At 36.7% G+C, this 25242-nt stretch overlaps 1 protein-coding gene across 13 annotated transcripts in view; it reads right to left on the minus strand.

Moving 5' to 3' along the window:
* The window catches only part of LOC105493874 (leucine rich repeat and Ig domain containing 2), a 1258361-nt gene that overhangs the window by 48276 nt on the left and 1184843 nt on the right, over positions 1–25242 (minus strand). The window contains exon 1 of one of the 13 annotated variants that reach the window (XM_071077899.1): positions 17605–24892. The exons of the other annotated variants lie outside the window; for them this stretch is intronic. The gene's annotated coding sequence lies outside the window, so the exon portion shown is untranslated. Of the gene's footprint in view, positions 1–17604; positions 24893–25242 lie in introns of those variants that run through there. 13 annotated transcript variants of the gene reach the window in all.

The following is a 25242-nucleotide window of genomic DNA, read 5'->3' on the forward strand; positions in this document are numbered from 1 at the left end:
TTCAAATAAACATCCTAACAATGGACCTCAAAGAACTAGAAAAGCGAGAACAAACCAAACCCGAAATTAGTACAATGAAATAATAAAGATCACAGCAGAAATAAAATTTAAACAAAAAAAGAAAGTTGATTTTTAAGAAAAAATTTGACAAACATTTGACTAGACTAACACAAATGAGAAAAGAATCAAATAAATAAAATTGTTGGAGTGGGCAGATAGCTAGACATGAGTGGGAAAAAAAGGAGGTCTGGGAAATCTCACACCCTAGGGACCACCGGAACTAGCATTCTGGATATGAGGAGGGAAAGTACCTAGGCAGAAAGGAACACCCATTAAGAAGCCCAGTCATCATTCACTCTGCATTTAACCTGTCAGAACATAGTTAGATGCATGCCTAAGGAGGGGCAAAAAGGGCAATGAAGAAATTCCTGAGAGATAACGCAGGAAACATTCATATTCAACATTGGCCCACGCATGTGCACCAACTAATAGTAACTGATGGTCCTACAAGCCTGAGGCAGGGACTAGGCAGGGGGCTGGTGGGGAGAGAAGCAGGGGACTTAAGGCAGGGCTGACATCATAAAATCCCAATGCAGAACTCTCAGGGTGCTGCTGGCCCAATGCCTTAAGCAGCTTGCTTTGTCTTATCTTTTCAGAGTGTACTGTTTCTCTTAATAAACTCTCTCTCTCTGTTTTCCTTCAATGAATTCTCTTTTTTGGCTAAATTAGTCACTTGGCAGAATACTTTCTCCAAGTAACACTAAGAACCAGGATTCTTGCACCTCCTGGTAATGAAATTAAAGACAAAATGGAGACATTTTAACTGGTACCACAGAAATACAAAGAATCATTAGAGACTATTATGCTAGCAATACACCAATAAATTGAAAAACCTCGAATAAATTTATAAATTCTTAAACACATGCAACCTACCAAGATTGAGCCACAAAGAAACAGTAAATTTGAGCAGACCAATAATGAGTGAGATAGAAGTGGTAATAAAAAGCCTCCCATCATAAAAAAGCCCAGGCCCTGATGGCATCACTGCTGAATTCTACCAAATATTTAAAGAAGACCTAAAACTAATTCTACTCAAACTACTACAAAAATTTAAGAAAAAGAAATACTTCCAAACTCATTCTGTGAGGCCAACTTTACCCCAATACCAAAACCAGACAAAGACTAACAACAAAAAGCGCTACATGCCAATATCCCTAATGAACACAGATGGAAACATCCTAAACAAAATATTAATTCTGTAAATCAAAATTTGCTTTGCTAATGCAAACCAAATTGAACAACACATTTAAAAGATCAGTTACTATCATCAGGTGGGATTTATTCCAGAGATGTAAGGATGGTTAATCACATTAGTAGAATCAAGGACAAAAGCCATATGATCATTTGATCATTTCAATACATGCCAAAAAAGCATTTGACTAAATTTAACATCACTGCATGGTAAAAACTTTCAACAAATTGAGTATAAATTTAGAAGTAATATAACAATAAAGACCATGTATGACACACACACACACACAGCTAACATCATACTGAATGGGGCAAAATCGAAAGCCGTTCCTTTAAGATTTGGAACAAGACAAGGATGCCCAATTTCACCACTTATATTCAACACAGAACTAAAAGTTTTAGCAACAGCAATTATACAAAAGAAAGATAAAAGGCATCCAAATTGGAAAGAAGTCAACTGTATTTTTCTGCAAATGATATGATCTTACATTTAGAAAAACCTAGACTTCAACAAAAATCTGTCAGAACTGATAATTCAGGAAGGTTGCAGTAAATGAAAAAAATGCTCACCATCATTACTCATCTGGGAAATACAAATCATAACCACAGTGAGATATCATTTCATCCCAGTTAAAATGGCTATTGTCAAAAAGACAGAAAATAACAGATCCTGGAAAGGATGTGGAAAAAGGGAAGCACTTGTATATTGTTGGTGGGAATGCAAATTAGTGTAGCTACCATGGAGAACAGTATAAATGTTCTTCAAAATCTAACATAGAACTATCATATGATCCAAAAATCTCACTGCTGCATATATATCAAAAATAAAGAAAAACAGTATATTGTAGAGATATCTGCCCTCCTATGTTTATCACAGCACTATTCATGTAATAGCCAAAATATGGACTCAACCTAAATATCCATCAATGGAAAAATGGATAAGAAATGTGGTACATATACATACTGGAATACTATTCAGCCATAAAATACAATCCTGTCATTTGCAGCAACATAGATGGAACTGGAGGATATTATACGAAGTGAAATAAGCCAGGCACAGAAAGACAAATCTCTCATGTTCTGACTCATATGAGAGGTAAAAAATATTATCTCATGGAGATAAATAGAATGGTGGTTACTAGTGACAGGGAAGGGTAGTGGGAAGAGGAGATTAAAAAGAGGGGGGTTGGTTAATGAGTAATACACTTAGATAGAATGAATAAATTCTAGTGTTCAATAGCACAATAGGGCAATTATAGCTAACAGTAATGTACTCTATATTTCAAAATAGCTAGAAGATTTGCAACATTCCAAACACATAGAAGTGACAAATGTTTGAGGTAATAGATACCCCAAATTACCCCGATTTGATCATTACACATTGTATGCTTGTAGCAAAATATCACGTCTCCATAAATATGTAGAATTAGTATGTATCAATAAAAATTAATTAAAACACAAAGAGCCCAATAAATGCTTTTAAAAAAATATTTTCACATACACACAAGACATACCTACTATTTTCAGCTTTAGCTGACACAGGTTTCAAAAATTCTTATGTAAGCATATGTCTAATTGAATTTTTAAACTCCAAAAGAGAAATTTAATATTCATATACACACATTCAGCAAGATTCCTTGCAATACCATCAGTTACTTCTGACATATAATGACTCTTGCTGGCTTTATACTGAATTTAATCAAAGCCCACTACAACTTTCTGCAACATCTGTAACTGGGTGAAATGCATAGGCCACTCAAGGTCAGGGCTAATTACCTACATTTGCACCCACCTGGCAGATGTGAAAGACTTAACATGTGCACGTGCTCATTAATTGAGGGTCAAGCTGTTCTCTGTAGAATTCGGCAAAAACTCCAGTTGAAATATAATGTCATTCATTTTGCGGTAAAATTCCCAGGTTATTAAGCACACTTTGAGATGTGACTTTTTTCTGTCATAAGTGAGAAATCTGAGTCCAGATGAACTTTAAACCTGGCTCTGCTCCTAAAAGCTGTGTGACCTTGGGCAGACCCCCAGCTCCTTGCTGGGCCTGAGACTCCTGCCTATAACATAAGATTTTTTTCTGATGAATTACTGTTTTTATGGTCAGACTGTAATTCTTTAACTATTTAATTGAATACTTAGAGCTCATTTTTATTGTGTACTTACTATGTCAGGCAATTTGCTTTTATGAGTTTGCACTCTGTATCAGGCTGAAATTAAGCCATCTTGGGTTTAACCACAATGGAGATTTTGCAAAAATATATCTTTTTGCCTTGTCTGTGAACCAATAAGCCAGTGATTTGTTCTCTTTAAGACTAAATGGGTCTAAAGCAAGTTCAATACTAATTTAATGCACTTATTTTCCAGTCACCAAGCAAATTATTCATTCCCAAGTCATGTTTGGTGGAGCAGGTGATATCCGTTTCAAAATGTAGGTTTAACTGGTGTATCTACTAAATGGGTTTCAGTAAGGGGGTTCACACAATGGGTTCCCGCCCCCCGAGGTGGACACCAGTCTGTGAATTAGTTGCTATTTTGAAAATTGTAATGTTTAGTTTAATATAATGAACTTGATACCCACTGAGGTAGTTTGCCTCCAAGAAGACAGCCATCAATTCCTTTCTTCCCTGTACACACAGGCCCTTGAAAGGTAAGGTCTATTTCTCTTGCTACTTGAATCTGAGCTAGCCTATGTCTATATTATTACGAGGTGGGTTGTTCTGTTACACCACATAAATTTTACAAATACTCTAAACTCAGCCTTAAGTACCTAGGGTTCCACTAGAAGGTGCAGATTAGAGAGTCAGACCCAGAGTTGTCTCTCACTTTTGGTATCTGGTTAAAATCTTGGCACAGTAGAGAATTTATGTGCACCTAGGAATGAAGAATCAAGAGGCAAAAAATTTATAGACCCTAAACTAAAATATACCTGGAAGAAGAAAGGCACATTGGGCCCTGGACCTCATACTCCAGGTTAGTGCACAGAACTAAAAATGAAAACAAAAAACCAACACTGACAACAACAACAATGACGACGACAACATACTCTCTGAAAAGCCAGGACAGAGAAGCCAAGAGGGTTTAGGACAGCCATAATCAGAAAGCATCAACCACAAAAATTATAATGGAGGAATGCCTGGGTACGAGACTCAGGTGGAAAAGATAAAGAGATGACATTTTGTGTGCAGGTGTAACTTGCCAGCTGGCCGACAAACTGCAGATTTGACTTCATAAACCTCTACGACTTAATCACAGTGTCTAATCTTGAGACAGAATGTGTGTGCCTGTGTGATGCACATGCATTTGCATGGATGCTTATGTAGGGAGCTGATAGACCTTATATAAAGGATACTCACTGGGCTTTTCATCCTTGAGACAATATGTTCATAGTGGGTTACTTCTTTCCTCTGCTGCCTCTCTGGAAGAGACTGCCACCAGGTTTCTGGAGTGCCCTTCCAGAAGTCTTCATTTGAAATATTAGAAGTCAGTGTACATGATAATGGATATCTCTAAGTCCAATGCAAGACTGACTGTCCAAAGGACTTCTATAGATTAGGAGAGAGGTAGATGTTGACCTTCTAAGGACTTGGGAACTCCTAAATATGTATTGTTTAACATAGATATAATAAAAATGGTACATGTATTAGGTCGGTGCAAAAGTAATTGCATTAAAATGGCAAAAACCACAATTACTTTTGCACCAAACTAATAAAAGGCAGTATAATGGATTTTAAATAAATTCTCCTGTGACTCAGTATTAGCTCCACTATACATGATGTCAAATAATTGTTGTTACGGTACTTGAAATAAGCTTTTGAGGGGATTGGATTGTTTTCTAAAACCTCTTTCTCAGATATGCAACAATGATGTGATATTGATTTTAGATACTTAGGATAAACTCAGTGAAAAGACTAGACATGAGTGAAACAACCTGAATGCCCCACATTCACTGAAGCAGCTCTGTGGAGGGTATTGTAGTAAATTATGAGAGGTGGCAGCAGTACTCAAATTGCTGGCACGACTCCAAAATCAACTTGTAAGCTCTTTTTGGTAACCTGAAATACATTTTCCCACTGAAAGAACATTATAAAGGATTCTAGCTTTACTGGGAAGCCTTTAGAAACAGATTCCACACATCATGGAGTCACAGAGTGGTATTAACAAGCCGAAAAGGAGGAGGAAAAAAAGGAGGGAGAAAAAGAAAAGGAAGATTGAGGATTATTTTCCTTCTGGCTCTTTCACTATAAATTTCAAAAGCCTGAGTCAATAGAGTTGGATTAAATTCTTTAATAAAGATATCATGGAAAATTCTTTCTTTAGGCACTGGACTTTTATATAGTTCTATGCTTATCAAATAACCAACTTAATTTACTAGAATACAATCTCTGCATTCCTGACTCCCTAATTCAATCAAACATTTATTGAGCAGTATCTGAATGTCTGACACTGATAAGCTCTGGAGAGCAATAGTTCTGACATTTTTGGATTTCATAGACTTTTTAAAAGTGGGGGCACTCCCATAAAGTTGACCATAGTTTATTATTTGCTAAGAAACTACACATAAAACAACTGCCATATATTCTCATAATTATTCTTCACTCTAGCCTGGTAGAAACCTTATTCAGACTCTCAGTTGGGAGCTGCTGTACTGTGAAGTACCTAAAATTAATACAAAACATATTCCCACCTGCCTAGTCTCCTTATCCTGACATGGCAGCTCAGTTCTTATTCCAACAATGACTAAAGCTGTTATTTCTATCAAGACTATTCCAAATTACTTTTGGAAAATATTTTCAACTAATTGATTACCACATAGCAATTCAATCCTTCTTATTTCTAGACATCATCTGTTTGGGATTTATAATCACCATCAACGTGTTTTCACACATTTTAAAAGGAATTTTCTTAATCTAGTACAGAAGTTTCCAAGCATTTTTTTTTAACCGTTGAATCCTTTCTTCAAATGAAATCTTATTCAGAAAGACCCATATCTAAAATAGATCAAAGTGAGCTGTTCTGATTGAAGCAGCCAGCTTGGCTCCCCTTGCCCCTCTTCCACATGCCACAGTAGCCCTCAGGGCACCTGCACACAACCTCCAGGGATCCACAAAGCAGTCCTGAATAGCTACTGATGTAACAGAATCAGACTTACAGAATTTCTAAGTCAGGAGATATGTTAGGGACTATCACAAATTACACAATGCCGATCAAGAAGAACCTTGGAGCTCAACTGGTTTATGCCTCTCAACTCCCAGATAAGAAAACTGAGGATCAGAAAGTCTGCAAAATATGCTCCCAGTCTTCTGTCCCTGTGTTACATTCAGTGCTACTTAATGGCAGACATAACTGCAAATCAAGATTTCTTTGCCCAAGTCCAGTGTTTTTCCTATATTGTCACAAGTCTTTTGGAGGCATTGTGCAAGGAAAAGGTTAGGACCATTTGGAAAAGAAATTTACTTAAAGCAGAGAAAGTATCCAGCAGAGAAGAGAAAGCAGGTGGCAGGAAGGAAAAAAAAAAAAAAAAGGACAAGTACAGCTGAACTATTATTAGTTTCAAGTTCGAAAAACTAGGAATGAAATCATTGTTTACAAGAGGCTTACAATCTAGTTAGGAAAAAAAGGATGATGCACAAAAGGTTGTTTACAACTTCTGTGATGCTCTAAGAAGATCTTCTCCAAGCAGTGACAAGTATTTATCAAAATTTTGATAATTGCTACATTGAAAGTTACACTGAGATATGACAAAAACTTGCTGCACCATAGTCACAGTTGAAAATTTAAGTTTATACCAAAATTTGACATTAAACTTCATAAAAGCTGCCCTATGGCAAAACTTTCATACATTTTGGGAAGGAGCACTTACTATTTCACAAGTCACAGCACTCAGGCTAAACCTAGAAGGATCAATCAGATTGAATATTACAACATGAGCACCAGCAACATGACCAATGAACATAGATAAATGGGTCCTGGGAGCAGACAGTGTAGGCAGATTTATACACCAACATTTTCTTTGTCCACCATGAACTCACCGTCAGTGCTCAACAAATTAAAATTCTCTCTTCCCTTTCCTCCATTTTTTTCTCCCTTCTCATACTTCAATTTGTTTCATATATGACAAACCCAAGCCTATAAAATTCATCTACCAGCAAGTGGTTTCTAAATTAGAAAGTACTGCAGGCCGGGCATGGTGGCTCACGCCTGTAATCCCAGCACTTTAGGAAGCTGAGGCGGGTGGATCACGAGGTCAGGAGATTGAGACCATCCTGGCTAACACGGTGAAACCCTGTCTCTACTAAAAATACAAAAAATTAGCCGGGCGTGGTGGCGGGCGCCTGTAGTCCCAGCTACTCGGGAGGCTGAGGCAGGAGAATGGCGTGAACCCGGGAGGCGGAGCTTGCAGTGAGCTGAGATCGCGCCACTGCACTCCAGCCTGGGCGACAGAGTGAGACTCTGTCTCAAAAAAAGGAAAAGGGGGGGGGGGGAAAGTACGGCAACTAAGAAGCCGACTTTCTAATTGTGCCAATTTATTTTTCTATTGTTGAAAACCACTGTAGCAATATTAAAGGAACGTTTTCAAAAAAGAAAAAATTCTCATTTCTATAACTGTTTCCATTTGTCCAGATTCCTATTCAATCTGTGTTTATATTCTTGTGTATTTTTAAAACAGTTCAAATCATATTGTGCCACATAATTGTGCATTCTTGATTGTTGCCCTTTGTAAGAATTTGTGTATGTTGCTACTTAGTCTCTTTGACACAGACCCTTAAAGTCAGTGTATATGGAGAGATTTAAGTACAAGTCCTTGAATAATCCCATTTCAGTCAACATCACTTCATCATAACATTGATGAGAAAAAAAATTGATTCCTAGCTAGGGCCACCGTCTGTGTGGAGTTTGCCCATTCTCCCCTTCTGCCTGGGTTTTCTCAGGCTACTCTGGTTTCCTTCCCCATACTACAGATGTGCACGTTAGCTTCATTCATGTGTTTAAATCGTGTGGTGTGTTTTAATCCCAGTGTGAGTGTGAGTGTATGCGTGAGCGTGCCCTACAATGGGATGGCATCCTGTAAATGGTCGGTTGCTGTTTTGAGCCTGAAGCTGCCGGAATGGGCTCTGGCCACCTGTGACCCTCAAATGGAAAAAGTGAATTGAAAAATGAATATGAATTATTATAAAATCAAAATTTATAAAGTATGATAATCATACAAATGCATGACAAATAATGTGGTAAGAAAGTGTTAGTGATCCTGCCATATTTGTGATTATTTGCCTTTGGATTGCATGGTGGTAGGAGGAGCTCCTTAAAATTTCTGCTTTGCAAACATTTATTCCTTGATTTCACTCACTACCACAACTGCTGTCACTCACTGATTCACAAAACATTGAGTAAATAATTATCTCACTTGTTTTTATAAGTTTTTCTTAACCATATATATAGCTCACATTTATTTCAGTGTTTACTATTGGGGTGTTTTGGGTCTTTATTTAGAAGTTCGATTTTTTTTTTTTTTTTTTTTTTTTTTTTTGAGACAGAGTCTCACTCTGTCGCCCAGGCTGGAGCGCAGTGGCCCGATCTCGGCTCACTGCAAGCTCTGCCTCCCGAGTTCACGCCATTCTCCTGCCTCAGACTCCCGAGTAGCTGGGACTACAGGCGCCTGCAACCATGCCCAGCTAATTTTTTGTATTTTTAGTAGAGACAGGGTTTCATCATGTTAGCCTGGATGGTCTCAATCTCCTGACCTTGTGATCCACCCAACTTGGCCTCCCAAGTGATGATGTTTTTGTAACTAGAAATATGCCAGAGGAACTTAATCCTTGATTATAATCAATTGGTCTGTGGTAAACCTGGTTTTATGTCCTAAGTTGCAGTTTCCAGGAACTTAACATTACGTGAGGATTTATTGCATATGAATACTAGTCATCTTTGTTGGGACCGAGTTTCTCTTTTGTTTGAACACCGCTATGTACCAACACTGAGGAAATGCAAACATTGCTGGTTGAATTTTTTTTTTTTAATTAGCCATTTGAAAAAAGTGAATTTGAACCCACTGAATATATAATTTAACCCAAAGGTGACATGCTTTCTTTTTAAGAACAACGAAATAAACTAGCCTTCAGTATGAGAATTACAATTTGTATGATATCTGTCTTGGAACAACTTGAGTTGGCTCCTTATTAATCTAGCTTTGATACAGTGGTTTGTATTAAAAATGAAGTATCTACCTAATCCTGTATAATAAAAATTCATCATTTCCCATAATAGGTTTTTTGAACTCGGTATTTTAAAGTGTATAAGAAAAACAAAGTAAGATATATTAAAGTGTATTATTTAACTTTAATGTATGTTTAAATAGACAATAGCCTTTTAGTTCATTAAAAGGTAGAGATTTTTATCTGATTCATTTTTGTTTCTCTCACAGCTTAAAGCACACTGTTGTACAAATAGTATATGCTCAATAAAAGTTAACTGAATTAATCTTGGTTTCAAAATAATTACTAGAAGACATACCCTTCTTGATAAATGTAAGCCCGTTTGTAACATAGGTTCTGAGACGTATTAGATGAGTCATTTAGGGTATTTATCATTTAACTGTATTGATGGTAAAGAGTGTGATATATTAGCTGATGATATATCAACTAATAGTTGATAAATAGTGCGATAAGTAGTTTTATTCCCAGAGTTTGAAAGTCTCTTGGCTTGTAGTGGATACTCAACAAAGGCATCTGAACAGATTAATAGAGTTCAAGAGAAAGCAGAATTGGGCTGGGTTTTGAAGACAGGTAAGAGCTGATGTAGCAGAATGAGAAAGACACCAAAACAGGATGATGGTTTGAAATGGAGGTATGGGTAGAGATAGAAATATTGGAGAAGACAGCGGGGATCTCTGTTTTGGTGGCAGGTATGTATATAAGAGGAGTTCCTTCCAGAAATGGGTTTGTGTTTTTATCTAATATGATTTTTAAAACCATCAACCAGCCCAGTAATAAATGAACAGTAATGAATATGGGAGGCTTTTTTTGTTTTGTTTTAGACATATGCAGTTAGGCTGCCTTTGTTATGCAAGAAGAGGAAATGTCCCTGATGCCCGTAATTAGGCAGTATATCTGAAAGTGGCAGGATACAGTTGATTCCTTTCCTTGGAAAAAGGGAAACAATTAACTAGCTTTCCCAGTAACACATGACTCTCAACTGGATAAACTTTCTACTTCCTGCATGATGTGATTGGCTGAGATCATATCAATCCAGTGGTCTTCAGTCAAAGAATCACGTCAGCCATTTCCCACTATTCCATAGTGTTATGTGCCTACTGTGGACACTTTAGAAGATCATGTGTAGCTGTTTTAACCTTAGCCAATTTGTTTATGTTTCTTAACTGCTCTGGCGAGGATATAATCATTTGATTCCCAACTTCTCTGAGATGATTCGAGAACAAATAAGACAGGACTGAAAAACTTTTCTTAGGGCTTCATTTTATTCCTCTTTCCCTTTCCCATTCCTCTTGCCAGTCTGTTTCCCTCTACTTTTCTTCCCCAGTTTCTATCTAATTCTCCACATATCCTAAGACATTTAGTATTCAGTGTTCCAAATTGATACTTATTTTTTATGTAAGAAGTTCAATCTTTCTTTTTAAGTTTATTTAAAGAACATGGCTGGTTCCAATGTCTTGTTGGGCTGTAGGCTTGTTTTGAGTGTGTTGTGCTGGGGGTGATTTCTGTCTGAGATTCATTTCAGCTGATGAGGGAAGTAAAAATGGCAATGAGTTTGAATATATTTTTAATATATAATCTTTTATTTTGATTGCAGCTTTGACAGAATTGCATTTTTAAAATCTTTCCTTTATAGGGCCAAGACAGAGCAGAGGAAAAACAGCTTCACAAGAAAGCATCCAAAAATGCATAGATGGCCTTATCATTTTGAGAGAGTCAAACTGGTCCAGTATTCCTTCTTTGTCTGGTTTCTATTAAAGCCATTAATGGATTCAGAGCACTGCACTTTCTATCTTCCTAAAGATGTAAACCCCAGTAGCATCAGAATCATATGAATAGGCCTGTATGTACTGATAAGCAATTATCACTGGGGTAAAAGGAATAACGATAAGGTCTAGGCCTATCACAGGGCAAAGACATTAAGATTTATTTCCAGTGTTATCAGGAGAGCTTTGCTTCCCATGCAAAGCTCCTTCTGGAAGAAAAAAAAAAAAAAGAGATGGAGAAAAGCATAAGGGGAGATTATATTTCTTGCAAACATTTATCAATCAAAACAAACTCTGAATATGAAATTGAAACACAATCACAAAGTCAATTTTAAATGGGGAAAAGAGCCACAGAAAACATGGGCCTTCTGAGGATTAAAAAGAAGAAATGCTTACTTAAGATTTAAAAAATCCTTACCAGAGATCACAATAGTGGGGCTATCAGAGGGAGGAATAGTGGAGATTGCCTTTACAAATGATTTGGGATTGAAATAATTTATATGGCTTGTATTCAGCCACTGAGAGCAAGATGGAAAATTTATAGAATGCCTTGCATTAGATGAGAACTATAAAAAATAGAACACAAGCTCAACTCCAGGGACACAGAATTTTTTTTATTACAAAATCTAGGTTGGCCATGGAATGTAACTTTAATCATGAACTCAATGATGATGCATATTAATTCCAAGCCAACCCTTTTAACCATGGCATATTTTGCCCCAGTAGGACTATGATAATCTCTCAAGGATAGATGAAAACTCTATTAGGGAACACTTCTCACTACATGTCCTTTAAGGCATCCTCTCAGAAATAAAAATTTTAAGGAGTCAGTCAGCTGAGGAGCTATCTAGCAGATCATGGCATACTAAAATGATGTATCGTACATTAACCTCAGTGGTGCCGTATCTCAAAAATGCCTTCCACTAAAACTGAACAGCAATACCTAACAAATGTTTATGGTTAAACAAGTGTAGAGAGCAGCTAATCCACATATACTGAGCTAGTCTAATTCATTGTATCTATTCATGTAACAATTATTTATTGAACACCACCTAGTATGTATTAGGCACCAGACTAAGTACTAGGGATGCTTCCGATCTGGACTCTTGTGACTAGCAATGGGGCAATCTTGTGTTTCACTAGTCTGCTAGTTTACTTTTAAACTGTTTTATAAAGCTAGTATCTCCTCTTTAAAACAATCACTTATGCAGCATAGAATAGCAGACTTGTACAGACAGGAAAACTCAGAGGCAGTCATCTAGCCCAACTCCTTAATATAAGAAAAAGTTCTATAGTCTCTTGTTGACAGCCTCATAGTGCACGTTACAAAGTGGCCCCAAACCCAGGAAATGGTGATATGTACAATAGTAACAGACACCTTGGAGAGTCATTTATAGAATAGAAAACAATTGCATGGTAGAAGAGGAGGAGAATAGGAAAGACAAAAAGCGCTACACATGATGAAAACTGAGAAACAGTCCAGTACCAAGTAAAGGCTTCCTAGCAGAAGTTACTATTTTACTACTCCAAAAATGAACAGTAAACCTGACTGTGAAAATGTCCTTTTAATTATGTTTTATCCACTAAGATAACCTCACTTATCTTTGTTTCTGAAGCATTAAAATGGCTCTATTGATAATTAAAATAAAATGGTTATGGTGAACCCTCAGTCACCAGATGCCCCAACAAATAGAACGAAACATTGGAGAAAATATAATGGGATTCTTTCTATCAGTTTTACAGATAATTCCATCAAACTGACTCTCATACCTTGGAGCTGCAGAACCATCATTGGTTTCCTAAATGTTATTTTTTATTTTCATAACAATCATCTGACCGTTGGATGGCAAACATACCAATTTTTATGCTACAGGGAGAACACGTAAGTGACCTGGTGAAAGTCACAAAAGAAATCAAGATTATGGACTACATTTTTCTGGCTCCTGGCTTGGTTTTCTTTCCATTTTACCAAGGTATCACTCATAAGCAGTCTAACGTTCAAAAAGTTCAGCAGGTGAGCTCTTCCTCTGCTCATGACAGCATTCATGTGCCATCTTCCACCGAGCTTGGATGGTGAAGATGACCACTGCATGTTTACTGAATGATCACTTTTTGTTGAAATCAGGGGCTTTTGTTATATGTCCTAATGGAGCTCCTGTCTTACATCGTTTGTCATCAGAATCTCCTTCACTCTCATGAGAGGTCTAGCAAAGGTGAGTGGGTTTTCCATGAAAAGTGATAAAGTAGGGAGAAACTCAAAGATTATGTTGCTGAGTTGCAAACTAATGGAAAATATTAAAGTCTAATATGATTCTCTTATGTTTCTCAGCCTTCTGGCATTTATTCCTGTCATAACTTGTGTGTTAAAAATATATATCTGTTAATAAAGATGATATCTATAAAATATAATGTGTAAAAACAACTAGGAGGCACAGCTGTATCCTTCTTAAATCACAGTGAACATATCCATTAAATGTAACTCCACTCTTACAACTTCTACTTACCATTGCACTGAAGCTTCTACTCAAGACAGTTATGGAAGAAAAAAAGGGAGACTCCCAGATTGTAAAGGAAGAATTAAAAATCTCTTTGTTGATGACATATTATATATAAAAAATCTAAAATAATCCACTAAAAATTATTAGAACTAAATGAGTTTAGCAAGATTTCAGAATACAAGATCAACATAAATATATAAACACTGAATGTACTTGAATGACCAATCTGAAAATGAAATTTAAAAAAATTTCAATTTCCAATAGCATCAAGAAGAATAAGATACTCAGAACTAAGTTTAAAGACCAAAGTATATGGAAATATATCACATATTCACCTATTGGAAGGTTTAATACTGTTAAGATGACAGTGCCCCACCAAAGTGATTTGCAGATTTAATGTAATACATATCAAAATAATGATTTTTTGCAGAAATAGAAAAGCTGATTTAAATTTCATAAAGAATTATAAGGAACCCAAGGTGCCAAAACAATTTTGAGAAAGAATACATTTGGATTATTCACACTTCCCGATTTCAAAATTTACTATAAAGCAATAGTAATCAAAACAGTGTGGTACTGACATTAGGACAGACATACAGACTAATGGAATAGAATTGAGAGTCTAGAAATAAATTTATTGTTTTTTGACACATAATTGAAAGGGAAAACAGTTTTGTTTCAACATATGATGCTGAGACAAATGGATATCCATATGCAAAAGAATAAAGTTGAACCCCTACTTCAAACTATACACATACACAAAATTAACTCAAAATGAGTCATAGACACAAACTATAAGGCTCTTAGAAGAAAACACAGGCATAAATCTTCATGATCCTGGGTTAGCTAAGACGTTCTTAGCTACAATATCAAAAACACAAGTGATGAAAAAAAAAGATAAAAATAGGCTCTATCAAAATGAAAACTAGAGATGCAAATACAATTAAGAAAATGAATAGTCAACCCACAGAATGCAATTAAACATTTGTAAATTATAAATACATAATAAAAACTTGTAACAATATATATAGAACTTTTATAACTCAATAATAAAATAACCCAGTGAAGAATAGGCAAAACATCTGGATAGATGTGTCTCCCAAGAAGATTTAAAAATGACTACTAAACACATGAAAAAAATATTCAACATCATTAGCCATCAGGGAAAGACAAGTCAAAGCCACAATGAAATACTACTTCACATCTGCTAGATGGTTACAATAAAAAAGACAGATAGCAACAAGTGTTGACAATGATATGGAGATATGGGGACTCTCATATATTGCTGGTGGAAATGTAAAATGGTGCAGCCTCTTTGAAAAAGTTTGGCAGTTTCTCAAAAAGTTACTATGGTAACATAGGTGTACCACATAACCTAGCACTTCTATTCCTGGGTACATACTCAAGAGAAGTAACAAATATCTGAACAAAAAACTTCATGTGAATATTCATAGCACCATTTTTCATAATAGCCAAAAAGTAGAAACTTCCAAACGTCCATAAACTGATGAATGGATAAATAAAATGTGTTATCCATATCTATGCAAAGAAATATCCTTTGACAATAAAAGGGAATGAAATACTGATACATGCTACTATGGGGATGAATCTTGATATCATTATGCAAAGTGAAAAAGATCATTCATAAAAGATCACATACTACATGATTCCAGTTACATAAAATGTCTATAGAGGAAGCAGAAAGTGTACATCATTGTGAATATTCTAAAAACCACTGAATTGTACACCTGTGTATCTTTAAATTTTAGCAATAAATGTTGTAATTAAAAAAAATTTAAGTATAACTGATTTACATAGAGATAGGTTGAGTTGTAACAGCATTGAGTCATCATGACTCTGCCCTAATATAGTTTGTAACCTAGACACCTGGACACTGAGATCTCACTCTGGGCCCCTTTCCTCACCGATATTATATCACTTGATTGTTTTTTCAAGCATTATAATCCTTCCCTTTGCTCCAAATAAAATCTTACATGGAAGCTCAATGTATAAAGCAGAGAAAAGCCCCGTTTTTCTGATTCAAATAGGGATGGAGGTTCTAGATCCTACCCAGTCAGGCTTATTTCCTGAGTTGCTCCCTGCAATATCCTCAAATAGCCACAGAACACCATGGGCTCAGCAGCATTCCCTAGAAATATTGTTTTAAAATCAATCAAGGCTGGACACAGTGGCTTACGCCTATAATCTCAGCACTTTGGGAGGCAGAGGTGGGAGGATTGCTCAAGGCCAGGAGTTCAAGAGCAGCCTGGGGAATATCATGAGAACCTGCCACTCCAGAAAAAAAAAAAAATTAAAAAAATTAGCAGGCATGGTGGCACATGCCTGTAGTCCCAGCTACCGGGGAGGCTGAGGTGGGAGGATGATCTCCTGACCCAGGAGTTCGAGGCTGCAGTGAGCCATGATCGGGCCACTGCATTCCAGCCTGGATGACAGACTGTCTCCAAAATAAGATAAATCCAAATGGGTTTAAAAGGTACCTTCCAATCTTAACATTATCCACAGCTTATCACCATGTGGTTTAGCAGTCAAGTAGGTACAACAGCATATGGAAAAAAAAAAATAGGTGGGTGAAATTGAGTGACATCACATCAGTCAACTGGTCTAGGGAAAGGGGATGCGAGTAGAGAAGGGTTTGAGAGAATGAGAAATAAAGTCAAATATAAGAGGCCAGGTCAAATTGATTTTTAAAGTCAGCAGTAAGGAATGAAGGCTGAATTTCTGTGACATGACAATTCTGGTGCCAGCAATTTTTTTTTTTTTTAATTGTACGGAGGGAAATAACATTTGTTTGGAAAAATTCCTTTACAGGTTTTTTTTTTAGGAGTAGAAGGTAAGACAGGTCTGGATATTTGGAGAAAAGGAATCAAATACTGTGTACATCGTTTTGCATTAGGAAATAGCAAGAATAGAGAGTACGGGGTGCAGGGGAAAGAGTCAACATGCCTCACACTTAGGAACATGGAAGAATAGCTGAATAACTTTTAAGGACAGTAAGCAATTTGAATGTGATATAAACCCCTCTTCATTGTCCCCAAATCTTGACTTCAGTGTGCTGCACACTCAAATATATGGTACTTTAGCAGTAGAAGGTCAGGCAGATGGGTGAAGTTATATGGGCCACTTTTCTACTCCATTTCATTAAAAGTGATGGAATTTTATTTGATGTACGTGTTAGAAGCTTTAGGACCATAGGGATTGCTGAGCTCTGTGCATTTTCATCTTACTGCAGAATTTAAATACCCTAAGTGTGGTCACAAACTGTGAGAAACCCTCAGGCTAAGCATTTCTAATGTTATTCCTGGCAAGAGAAGTGGCCTGATAAGGAAGATGCCTCCTGCGGTTGACAGTCAAGAAGACACAGGCAGGGCATGAACTCAGATCCACACGTATGCCACCAACTGCCCTGCATGTCAAAGGGAACGTTGGTCTCAGCTGTTAACCCCAAGCCTCTGAAGGACAGTTACATTGTGTGGGTCATTCTTATAACCAGAGGATTAACGAATGTATTTCTTCATCTACGGTGCAGTGGAACTTGGTGATTATGTTCTTTTGCCAGCTTTGTGTCAGTACAATCCCACCTTTATTTTTCCCCACAAGAGTTGGTTTAGGACTTCATAAAAGGAAACGAGACTCCTCTTACCACCGAGCAAAATTGCCTTCTCTTTCATTTTGCCCACCACAGGGTAGTGGTTGGGAAGAGTGGAGGGAAAGGGAAACTAAGAAGCATGGATAAGGGCGCATACATGTGAACCACACATGGGGAGGATGTGAAGGTGGAGAGGAGCTGGTCTCATGTGGACTTTATGCCTTCCCCACTTGCGAAAGAATGGAGAGTTTGAAAAGATTCTGGCTTACCTTGCTTTTTTGCATGTGGCCAAAAGGGTTATAGGTTCCTCATGATTTCCACTCAAGGGTAAAAAAAAAAAAAATGTTAATCAAAGTCAGAGTCTTCTAGGTTCTAACCTTCTCTAATGCCTTTTCTCTACTGTCTCTACTGCCAAGGGCCATTCAAGGGCAGTGAGAGGAGTGTGATGCTAATCATAGTTTTACAAGATGTAGTTTGACTTTGTTCCTGAAATAATCCCTTCAAGTCACCAGCCCCCTTCTTTACTTACCCTACTTTTCTGATTGGCAATCCCTCCATACTGTCTGGCCAAGACACTTTACTCCAGAAGCCATTAATTTACCATCAGTTATTTCAGTTGGGGTTTGTGACTTTCTCAAGATGATCATTTTTGCTCACAGCTGCCACCTCCCTGGGCAACTCCCAGTTACAGTCCCAAGGAGCCTACTTTCTTTTCTTCCCCTTTATGATATCTCCATTCAAAAACTGTCCATCTGAAATTGACTATTAAAAGAAACATCACCTTCTCTAAATTCCTATTGTTTGTTCTCCATCTTTGGAAAGCATCAGAATCACTTGCAGGGCTTAAGAGAGATTCCTGAGCTCCACCCTGATTCTGATTGTGGAATGACATAAAGAATGCTGCCTGACACTGTTTTTCTAACAACTTCTCCAGTAATACTGATGTTGCTGGTCTAGGATTAGGATGTTGAGAACTACTGCTTTACGCATTTTAAACCTACAAAATGTTGCAATGATGTTTTAGCATAGGGTACCGTGGGTGTATCTTCTGAGCACTGGGTCTCCAGTAACAATCATATTTTTAGGGATGATGAAAGACATTTTGACACATAGAATTCCTTATTTCTACCTTCCACTTCTGATCTTATTTCTTTTCCTTCTCCTTTTATATTTTTAAATTCTTCACTTTTATTCTCCTTTTCCTCCTCTCCCAAGCCTGACTTAGAAGAGTCTCAAGATCCAGATGACTGTAATATATAATAGGAGTAGTGTGAGAAAGAAGCCCAAAGGTAAAAGGAATCTGCTCATCTGCTATACTCAGGGAAATCTCGTTGTTGTTAAACTAGTGTGGTCTCGCCTTCCTCTAGCATAGTTATTCAGGAATCAATCAATCAATCAAAATTATCCAAATATCCTGCAAATATTTGGCTTAAAACTTTTGTCAGTATTTCACAATTGTCAAATGCTCTTGTACAGAGGAATGTGGCAAAGACGGGTAGTGAATGAGAAGAAGCTGATGGTAAGTAGCTCTACTTTTAGTTTCTTATTGTCTACAATGGCTCTCCATCTTGAAGCCTGAGCTTTGCTTTATGGTTGGTTCCTGGTTTGCTAATGAGACGCAGATGTTTCCCACAAAGAAGGGATTTCTGATTTTTTTTTTCTATACCCCTACTTTCTACTTGGAGTTGGAAATCAATAAGTTCAAGGGAATGTATTACCTTTATCCTCTTAGCACATAAAATTGGAAGATAGGGTTTTAACTAGTTGTCAGATTGTTAGGTGAAAGGATATTTCTGGCTAAAGAATGGGGCTTTCATTGCCCTTATTTTCTTTTCAATTCTTTCTTCAGTTCCTAGAAATGAAACTAGTTACATTGCTAAAGTGAAGAGGTACATGCTCTGGTATTTTTGCAGTGAAGTTCTTCAGGCCCTGACACCTCTCTCAAGCCCAGATGTCAATCATTTCTAGCATGTACAGCTTTTTTTTTTTGCCACCACTGTGTAGGATTTGGTTACCACTCAGAAATTATGGCAAGTTAATCTGCAGGCCTTATTGAATAATTCTTAGAAACACATGAACACAGTTGGTGTGCTCGAGCATTTGGAAAATTAAATTATTCTTTAGAATTAGCCGACTGAGCTGGAAGAAAATAAAGAACACTTACCAAAGGGGAAAAAATGACAAAAAATTCTAATGACTAATGGTTTTTAATTATAATTGCATAATAGTCTCTTGATACAAGTGCTACTCATTGTTTTGATAATTCACTAATCCATTAGGCCCCTCCATACATATGCAAGCACCTAGATTAGAAAACAGAAGAATAAGATTATGTAATTGCACTCAAGTGCCTTAAATTAGATAATTCAATGGCACTCTTAACCATACTGCTATTAGCAAATGCTGAGAATATGAGAAATGATAAGCAGCTTCCAACTGATATACTAGATAATTGTCTTATTCTGGATAAAAAAAAGTAAAATTAACAAAGGTAACATTTAGTTTATAGTAACTTTTAAATTTCTGATGATTTATGCATAGTGCTGCCATAAACATTCATCTACTAGTTTTTATGTAGACACAAGTTTTTATTTCCCTTGGACATATTCCTAGGAGTTGAGCCACAAAGTAATTATATTTTGTGATGGTCTGACCTTGAAGGGCCCACATAAGATAATTCTATCTGTGTTGGTGGTTATAAGAATCTAGGTATATGTTAGTCCTCATAGAACTGTACACCAAAAAAGTGACTACTACCTCATGCAAATTAAATATATTTTTAATAATTTAGAAAACTCTCCAAATAATCTGTATAGATTTATAAATTGCAAACTAATTATTACATGGAACATTAAGATGCCTCTAGTGCTTAAAAAAACTAAAATTTGTACAAAAATATGGTGATAAACAAAAGTTCCCGAAGTGAATAATTTTTAGTGGGTAAAGTTATGTATCACATATACCAAAGTTATCTCTCAAATTGAATGTCAAGAGAACTGGAAATTCTTTGATCCAAAAGGCAACCAAATTGTCCATGCTACTCTAAGTCCTTATCCAAGATCCTTTAACAAAATGGAAACATATTAGTGTGAAGTAATTCTTGGATACAAGGCTAGGATAACAAGTTCCTCTTATTAAACCTACTGATTTCATTTTCCTGTTCTCACAAGGTTTAGCCAAAGCAGGTCTTACATTACAAATTTCTTGTAGGATTGAGAAAAGGTTCCACTTCTATACATGGAGCCTACACATTTATCCAATGGAGAATTGTTAAAAACTTTTATTATAAAAATGCATAGAACACACACATAGGACAATAATGTATTGAGAAATTTCAGTTAAATTATAATTTTTACTGTCAAGCCCACAAATCATCAACATAAGAATTCTGAGGTTCAATGTTTAAATAACATAAGTAAATTAGTAATCTTCCCTCTGTTTAAATTCCATGTTTAACATTGTCTGGAAAAATTTATATCAATATTACTTGTGATATTTTCAATTTTGAAAGCAATTATTACATTAGGAACATAGGTTTTGGAAAGAATCACAGCTAATGTCCATGAAAGGGCAAGATGCCAAGGATAGTTCTGTTTTTAACAAAGTTAGAACGTACGTCGTGACAAACTAATAAATCACAAAACTAGAGCTATCTTTGTCCCTTTTCTACCCTCAAAACAACCTGAGACTCAGATGATAATCCCAGTTTACCTTAATGTTAAGAATTTTGTTATTAATTTGTTCATTTTACATATATTGGATAAAACTATGCACCCTGAACTGTGCTGAATGTTTCAGATGCAATGGAGAGCAAAACACTTGAACTCTGATTTACAAGAGGAGACCAAATAATCACACAAATACTTCACGAGAAACTGTGCTAGCCATTATGAAGGAAAAGTAAAAAGGACAAAAAAAAAAAATCTCAGGGATATATTAAGGAAATGTATTTATTCTGAAGTTTAATCGAGGCTTCCCCTTGGGGAAGTGGCATTTTGATCCAAATTTTGTGACCAATGACCTGCATTTCCTGATTCCAATTTCTTTTCCCTACTCATTCCAGCTAATATCCAAGAATAATCTCAGGGTAATTGCTTTAGGTTCCAAATGGGACCTAAAATTACATTAAAACCTGGCAGTAGATACAATGGCATGGCCTATGTGGGACTCTGAGCATAGGCTTGGCATTATGTTCAGGGTTTCTGTTGCAGTTCCCACCACTTCCAAATATTTAGGTCAGACTATCTGAGGTATAACATGAGCTGCAAACCCTTTTATCTTTCTAGGATATTTTTATCCCCTGAAAGTCTGACTTCTTACATGAATTTAATATTATCAAGAAATAGGAAGGAGAACTGTATCTGACAAATATGACGTTTCAAATCAGAGTCAGAAGTTCTTATATTAACAAAGAGAAATTTCCCACAGAAATAATAAAAACTCCTAAGAGACTACTATGAACACCTCTATGCACACAAGCTGGAAAATCTAGAAGACATGGATAAATCTCTGGAAATATACAACTTCCCACGACTGAACCAGGAAGAAATTGAATCCCCAAACGTATCAAAAGAGTTCCAAAATTAAACCAGTTAAAAAAAAAAAAAAGCCTACCAACCCACAAAAAGTCCAGAACCAGACAGACTCACAGTTGAATTCTACCACATGTATAAAGAAGAGCTGGTATCAATCCTACAGAAAATAGTCCAAAAAATTGAGGAGGAAGGACTTCTCAACTCATTCTATGAAATCAGCATCATCCTGATACCAAAACTTAGTGGAGACACAACACCACCACCACAACAACTTCAGGCCAATATCCTCGATGAACATAGATGGAAAAGTCCTCAACAAAATACTAGCAAACCAAAACCAGCAGCATATAAAAAAGCTAATTCACCACGATCTAGTAGGCTTTATCCCTGGGATGCAATGTTGGTTCAACCTACATAGATCAATAAATGTGATTCACCTCATAAACAGAGCTAAAAACAAAAACCACATGATCATTTCAATAGATGTAGAAAAGGCTTTTGATAAAAGTCAACATCCCTTCATGTTAAAAACTCTAGAACTAGGCATTGAAGGAACACACTTCAAAACAATAAGAGCCATCTATGACAAACCCACAGTCAACATCATACTGAACAGGCAAAAGCTGGAAACATTCTCCTTGGGAACTAGACCACCACAAGAATGCCCCTTCACCACTCCTATGGAACATAGTACTGGAAGCCCTAGCCAGAGCAATTAGGCAAGAGAAAGAAATAAAAGGCATGCAAGTAGGAAGAGAGGAAATAAAAGTATCCCTGTTTGCAGACATTATGATTGTATAACCTAGAAAACACCATAGTGTCTGCCCAAAAGCTCCTTGGTCTGATAAATTCAGCAAAAATTTCAGGATACAAAAATCGATGTACATAAAACAGTAGATCATAAATCATTATATAAAAATCAGTAGTACTTCTATATATTGGCAACATCCAAGCTGAGAGTCAAATCAAGAACACAATCCCATAAGCAACACACAGTAAAATACCTAGGAATACAGCTAACCAGGGAGGTTGAAAGATCTCTACAACGAGAATTACAAAACACTGCTTAAAGAAATCAGAGATGACACAAATTGGAAAACATTCCATGCTCATGGATAGGAAGAATCAATATTGTAATAATGGCCATACTGCCCAAAGCAGTATGATTCAATGCTATTCCTATCAAACTACCAATAACATTCTTCTCAGAATTGGAAAAAATTATTTTAAAATTCATATGGAAACAGCTTAAATAGCCAAGGCAGTCCTAAGCATAAAGAACAAAGCTGGAAGCATCACACTACCTGACTTCAAGCTATACTACAAATCCACAGGAACCAAAACAGCATGATATTGGAACAGAAACAGACCCATAGACCAATGAAACAGAATAGAGAGCCTGGAAATAATGCCATATGCCTACAATAATCTGATCTCTGACAAAGTCAACAAAAGCAAGCAATGGGAAAAGGGATACCTAGTCAATAAATGGTGCTGTGCTGACTGGCTAGCCATATGCAGAAAATTGAAACTGGACCCCTTCCTTACACCATATACAAAAATTAACTCAAGATCAATTAAAGGCTTAACCATGTAACCTAAAGCTATAAAAATCCCAGAGGAAAACCTAGAAAATACCATTCTGGACACAGGTCCTGACAAAGATTTCATGATGAAGATGCCAAAAGCAATTGCAACAATAACAAAAATTGACAAATGGGATCTAATTAAATTGAAGCACTTCTGCACAGTGATACAGAAAGAAATACATTCTCCCATACAGAATCAGAATATATTTGCAAACTATGCATCCAACAAAGGTCTAATATCTAGATTCTAAGAAACTTAAATTAACAAGCAAAAAAACAAACTTCATTAAAAAGTAGAGAAAGGACATGAACAGATACTTTTCAGAAGACATACATGCAGCTAATAAGCATACAAAAAAATCCTCAACATCACTAATCACTGGGGAAATGCAAATAAAAACCGCAATGAGTTACCATCTCACATCAGTCGGAATGGCTATTACTAAAAAGTCAAAAAATCACAGATGAAGGCAAGGTTGCAGAGAAAAGGGGGGCACTTACACATTGCTAGTGGGAATGTAAATTAGTTCAGCTCTTAGAGCAGTGTGATGATTTCTCAGGGAGCTTAAAACAGAACTACCATTTGACCCAGCAACCCATTATTGGGTATATATGCAAAGAAATACAAATTACTATAAAGACACATGCACACATATATTCATTGCAGCACTATTCACAATAGCAAAGATGAGGAATCATATACACTATGGGATACTATGCAGCCTTAAAATAGAATAAGATCATGTCCTTTGCAGCAACATGAGTGGAGCTGGGGGCCATCATCCTAAATGAACTAACACAGGAACAGAAAACCAAATACTGCATGTTCTCACTTATACATGGGAGCCAAACATTGAGTACACATGGACACTAGGAAGGGAAAAACAGACACTGAGGCCTACTTGAGTGTCAAAGGTGGGAGGAGGGGGACTGGAAACCTACCTATTGGGTGCTATGCTTATTACCTGGGTGATGAAATAATATGTACACCAAACCCCTGTGACATGCAATTTGCTAGTATAACAAAGCTACACATGTACTCCTGAACCTAAAATAAAAGTTAAAAAATAACAATCAGTTTCTAACTATGGGACCTAGGAGAATATATATATTTTCCACTCCTTAGTAAGGGATAGCAAACACATAATAAAAGCTCACCCCAACTAGTGAGCGCTAGGTAAGGAACCATGGAAAGAAAGAAAGGAAGATTAGAACCCTGATTTGGTCTTTTATGTTACTCTGGGGAAATACAAAACTCACCAATGAAACAAACTGAAGGCAGTGACAAAGAATATTGTAGGTAATAATACAATCAGGCATTTAATCTGAGTAAAATAATAGTAAATAAAAAAAAGTGGTAAGATACATCAGAATTTAGCAGTGTTTTAAGTGGCAGGGTCATGGCCTATTCCCAATTTATTCTTTTTGCTTGTCTATGCTTTCTGAATATTCTATTTTTTTTTTTTTTTTTTTTTTTTTTTTTTTGAGACGGAGTCTCTGTCTCCCAGGCTGGAGTGCAGTGGCGCGATCTCGGCTCACTGCAAGCTCCGCCTCCAGGGTTCACGCCATTCTCCTGCCTCAGCCTCCCGAGTAGCTGGGACTACAGGCGCCCACAACCGCGCCCGGCTAATTTTTTGTATTTTTAGTAGAGACGGGGTTTCACCGTGGTCTCGATCTCCTGACCTTGTGATCCGCCCGCCTCGGCCTCCCAAAGTGCTGGGATTACAGGCGTGAGCCACCGCGCCCGGCTTCTACCATTCTATTTTTTCGTTAGGGATGCAAA

The sequence above is a fragment of the Macaca nemestrina genome, chromosome 14 (assembly GCF_043159975.1).
Source record: "Macaca nemestrina isolate mMacNem1 chromosome 14, mMacNem.hap1, whole genome shotgun sequence".
Lineage (NCBI taxonomy): Eukaryota > Metazoa > Chordata > Mammalia > Primates > Cercopithecidae > Macaca > Macaca nemestrina.